Genomic DNA, 5,599 nt, shown 5'->3' with positions numbered 1-5,599 from the left:
CCCTAGCCCTGCATGGGCATGCTGGAGCCCTACCGTGAAGACTCGGCGGGCAGATGGGAGTCCTTTAGGTCCAGGCCATCTGGTCATATCTCTCCCCTCAGCCATCTGGTCGCACGCAATGCTTTCCAATGGGGCGACCAGATGGCCGGACTGCCCTGGAAGCCCAGATGAGGGCTCATTTACCTCCCGGATCCCAGCCAGGGCACCAGGAGTTCAGACGCCTCTGCTCCCTGGGTCCCATCTGTCACTCGGTGCGCATGGGTTCCCAGAAAGAGGGGTAGATTTCCTCCAGATTAGTAGGGGTAGGGTATGCCGGAACACCCCTCCCAGGCTGGCGGTTCTTTGCCGGGTACCAGATGGGCTATGCCCGGGCAACACCCCCATGGATCCCGGGCAATCCTCCCCCGGGCGTGCGAGCCCTGAGAGCTCCTGCAGGCCTCCCCATGCCTGAGGCCCAGCCGGGGTCTCTGAGCCCCTCCAAGCCCCACTTGGGCAGGTGGGAGCCCTACTAGGAAGGCTCGGCTGGGGGGCAGGCAGATGGGGGTCCTTTCGGGCCGCGCCATATGGTCGCACCTGATCCCTCGGCCATCCGGACACACGCAATGCTTTCCAATAGGGCGACCAGTTGGCCGAATGGCTCTGGAAGGCCCTATGAGGGCTCATTCACCTCCCCGATCCTTGCCAGGTCTCCAGGAGGTCAGGCGCGTTCCCTCCCAGGGTCCCCTCCATCACTCAGTGCATACAGGTTCCCAGAAAGAGGGGTAGCCTTCCTCAGGATTACTAGGGGCAGGGTATGTCGGAACACCCCTCCCGGGCAGACGGTTCCCTGCAGGGCAACACCCCCAGGCATCCGGGGCTCCCTCCTCCGGCTCGTGGCATGGCAGAGTGCCCGGGACAGGCTCCATGGGTTCCGGGTAGTCCTCCTCTGGGCATCCGGGCCCTGAAAGCTCCGGTGGTCCTCCCCGTGCCTGAGGCCCAGCTGGGGTCCCTGAGGCCCAGGGAAGCTGAGCCCCTGAGTCCTGCTAGGGCAGGAGGGAGCCCTACCCAAAAGGCTCAGCTGGTGGCAGGCAGACGGGAGTCCGTTCGGTCCCGGCCATCTGGTCGCACCTGTCCCTTCGGCCATCTGGTCGCATGCAATGCTTTCCAAAGGGGCGACCAGATGGCGGGACTGCCCTGAAAGTCCCAATGAGGGCTCATTTGCCTCCCGGATCCCAGCCAGGGCTCCAGGAGGTCGGGTACGTTCGTGCCCGGGGTCCCCTCCATCACTCGCCGTGCACTGTTTCCCAGAAAGAGGGGTAGCCTTCTTCCAGATTACTAGGGGCAAGGGTATGACGGGACACACCTCCCGGGCTGGCGGTTCTCTGCAGGGGACCAGATGGGCTGTGCCCTGGCAACACACCCAGCCATCCGGGGCTCCCTCCTCCGGCTCGTGGCATGGCAGAGTGCCCAGGACGGGCTCCATGGGTCCTGGGTAGTCCTCCTCTGGGCATCCGGGTCCCAAAAGCTCCGGTGGTCCTCCCCGTCCCTGAGGCCAAGCCGGGGTCCCTGAGCCCCCGGGAAGCCGAGCCCCTGAGCCCTGCTAGGGCAGGAGGGAGCCCTACTGAAAAGGCTCGGCTGGGGGCAGGCAGATGGGAGTCCGTTTGGCACCGGCCATCTGATGCACCTGTCCCTTCGGCCATCTGGTCGCATGCAATGCTTTCCAAAGTGGCGACCAGATGGCCGGGCTGCCCTGGAAGTCCCAATGAGGGCTCATTTGCCTCCCGGATCCCAGCCAGGGCTCCAGGAGTTTGGGTATGTTCGTGCCCTGGGTCCCCTCCATCACTCGGCATGCACGGGTTCCCAGAAAGAGGGGTAGCCATCTTTCAGATTACTAGGGGCAATGGTATGACGGGACACACCTCCCGGGCTGGCGGTTCTCTGCCAGGGACCAGATGGACTATGCCCGGGCAACACCTTCCAGGTGTCCGGGGCTCCCTCCTCCGGCCCGCGGCGTGCCAAAGTGCCCAGGACGGGCTCCATGGGTCCTGGGCAGTCCTCCCCCGGGTGTGCGGGCCAGACTAATGCATTTATATCTCAAAAACCAAACAAGCTGGAAACGTATTTTAACTTGCGCGATGTAGAAGAGATCGAAGCGTCAATGTTCATGCCAATAGCATATTGTGAACAGGCTAAAAAAAATCAGTTAATTGTTTATTTATTTTCATTTTAGCAGCAAAGCCTTCAATGTGCACCACATAAATGAATGTATATCTCAAAACCCCAAAGAAATAGAAACATAATTTAACATTTAACTTGCATAATGTAGACGAGATTAGTATGCCCACGTGTGTGAATTTTCATGCTGGTAACGCATCGAGAACATGCTGAAATAAATTGGGGAATTGGTTATTTATTTTCATTTTAGCAGCAACGCCTCCAATGTGCACCACATAAAGAAATTTATATCTCAAGACCCGAACAAGATAGAAACATATTTTAACTTGCACAATGTAGAAGAAATTAGTGTGCCCACATGTGAATTTTCATGCCGGTAGTGCATCATAAACATGCAGAAAGAAATCAGGAAATTGGTTATTTAATTTCGTTTAAGCAGCACAGCCTACAATGTTCACCACATAAACACATTTATATCGCAAGAACTAAACAAGATAGAAACGTAATTTAATTTGTGCAATAGAAGAGATCAATGTGTCCGTGTGTGTGAATGTTCATGCCGGTAGTGAATCAGGAACATGCAGAAAAAAACCTTAAAATTGGTTATTTCATTTTGTTTTAGCAGCAAAGTCTACAATGTGCACCACATAAAGAAATCCATATCTCCAGAACCACACAACATAGAAACGTAATTTAAATTGTGCAATGTAGAGGAGATAAATATGCAGCGTGTTTGGATTTTTATACCATTAGGGCATTAGTAACATTCATAAAAAATCAGGGAATTGGTTATCTATTTTTGTTTTAGCAGGAAAGCCTCCAATGTAAACCACATAAAGAAATGTATATCTCAATTTATATCTCAAGAACCAAACAAGATATGAACAAAATGTAAATTGCACAATGTCGAACCGATCAGTATGCCCACGTGTGTGAATTCTCATGCCGGTAGCACATCAGGAACATGCAGAAAAAAATCAGGGAATTGGTTATTTAATTTTGTTTTTAGCAGCAAAGCCTCCAATGTGCACTACATCAAGAAATGTATAACTCAAGAACCAAACAGGATAGAAACATATTTTAACTTACACAATGGAGGTGTGTGCCTTGCAGGTATGAAATTGCCTCCATATGCATAACCTAACCTGGGAGTTGGCAGCTGGAGGGGGTAGTTGACCCAATACGGTGTGACATTGCTCCCAGGCACAACCTGAACTGGCAGCTGGTGAGAGGACTTGATACTGGGGAGGTGTGAACTACCTCCCATCTGCCTAGCCTGCCCCGGGAGTTGGCAGCTGGAGGGGGTAGTTGACCCCAATAAGGTGTCACATTGCTCCCAGGCACAACCTGAGCTGGCAGCTGGTGAGAGGAGCTGATATTGGGGAGGTGCAAAGTACCTCCCATCTGCCCAGCCAGACCTGGGAGTTGGCAGATGAAGGGAATAGTTGACCCTAATAAGGTGTGACATAGCTCCCAGGCACAACCTGAGCTGGCAGCTAGTAGGAGGAGCTGACTCCAATAAGGTGTGCAATTGCTCCCAGATGGACAAACTGAGCTGGGAGCTGGCAGCTGGTGGGAGGAGGTAACACTAGGGAGGTGTAACCCTACTCTACATTAGCCAATGAAAACATTGCAGGTAATGTCCCACACCCTGAATATCTGTATAAGTAGCAGGGCCTTTTCCCACTAAAATCCTGTACTTGATCTCTGCTGAGTACAGGTGGATACAGGTGGTCAGGATGTTTTATTGATACCCAGATAGCTTTCTTCCTTAAAACCTTTGGAATTGATACCCCTCTGAGGTAAGTCTATATGCATGTGCTGTCTTTGCAATGCTTGATATTTTAATACACTGAATTTGTGTTTTCTTTGGTTTTGCTACATTTAACATGGATACTGGAGCACTCTTAGAAAGATGTGTATGTCCTTGATTTTTGCTGCAAAGTTTTCAAAGTACACCATAAAAATAAATTGATATCCCAGGATCCACAGAAGCTAGAAAGGTAATTCTACTTTCAGATTCTAGAACAGATAAGTCTGCCCAAGTTTTCTTAATGATCATGCCAGTAGCACATCGATAACATGCTGAAAGAAATCAAGGAGTTGTTTATTTAATTTTGTTTTTAGCAGCAAAGCCTCCAATGTGCACCACATAAGGAAATGTATATCTCAAGAGCCAAACAAGATAGAAATGTAATGTAAACCGTGCAATGTAGAAGAGATCAATGTGCCTACATGTGTGAATTTCCATGCCGGTAGCACATCAAGAACATGCTAAAACAAATCAGGGAACTGTTTAGTTAATTTCATTTTAGCAGCAAAGCCTCCATTGTGCACCACATAAAGAAATATATATCTCAAGAACCAAATAAGATAGAAAGATAATTTAAAGTGTACAATGTAGGAAAGATTGGTATGCCCATGTATGGCAATTCCCATGCCAGTAGCCCATCGAAACCCTGCTGAAAAAAATCAAAGAGTTGTTTATTTAATTTAGTTTTTAGCAGCAAAACCTCCAATGTGCACCACATAAAGAAATTTATATCTCAAGAACCAATATTTGGGAAAGAAGCGGGCCCCTGTATGCAGGATATTACTGCCCTGACAGGGAAAAGACAAATTAGGAAAAGGAGAACCTGGGCAAGGTTAATCACATAAATTACAGGCAACCCATTCACACTGCGACTACATTATTAACTTTTACTCATCTCAATATGTTTACAAAAATAGATATTTATTGATAATTAAACAATTGAACCATCATTATTCATTCTTCCATATATGATATGTTTTATGAAATACATTTTGTCTTACAATGTGATATTCTCGTTATTCTCAGGATAGCTGGCGCTCGGAGCCCCCAGTTTTATCTGGTAAAGGAAATGATTAGAGGTCTTGGGTCCGAAACGATCTCAATCTATTCTCAAACTTTAAATGATGGGTAAGAAGCCCGGCTCACTGGCGTGGAGCCGGGCATGGAATGCGAGTGCCTAGTGGGCCACTTTTGGTAAGCAGAACTGGTGCTGCGGGATGAACCGAATGCCGGGTTAAGGCGCCCGATGCCGACGCTCATCAGACCCCAGAAAAAGTGTTGGTTGATATAGACTGCAGGACGGTGGCCATGGTGGTTGGAATCCGCTAAGGAGTGTGTAACAACTCACCTGCCGAATCAACTAGCCCTGAAAATGGATGGCGCTGGAGCGTCGGGCCCATACCTGGCCGTTACCGGCGCTGAGAGCTGCGGAGGATAAGCTGTGATGAGTAAGAGGGCTGCTGCGGTCCGCACGGAAGCCCAGGGCGAGGGCCCGGTGGAGCCGCCACAAGTGCAGATCTTGGTGGTAGTAGCAAATATACAAACGAGAACTTTGATGGCTGATGTGAAGAAGGGCTCCATGTGAACAGCAGTTGAACATGGGTTAGTCGGTCCTAAGAGATGGGCGAGTGC

General features: G+C 50.0%; 1 pseudogene; it reads left to right on the top strand.

Moving 5' to 3' along the window:
* The first annotated feature begins 4,832 nt into the window (after positions 1–4,832).
* Positions 4,833–5,599, top strand: part of LOC144801320 (28S ribosomal RNA) — a 1,108-nt pseudogene continuing 341 nt past the window's right edge.

Source organism: Lissotriton helveticus, chromosome 12, assembly GCF_964261635.1.
Source record: "Lissotriton helveticus chromosome 12, aLisHel1.1, whole genome shotgun sequence".
Classification (NCBI taxonomy): Eukaryota; Metazoa; Chordata; class Amphibia; order Caudata; family Salamandridae; genus Lissotriton; species Lissotriton helveticus.
Note: the sequence above shows the minus strand (reverse complement) of the source record. Positions and strands in the feature narration are given on the sequence as shown.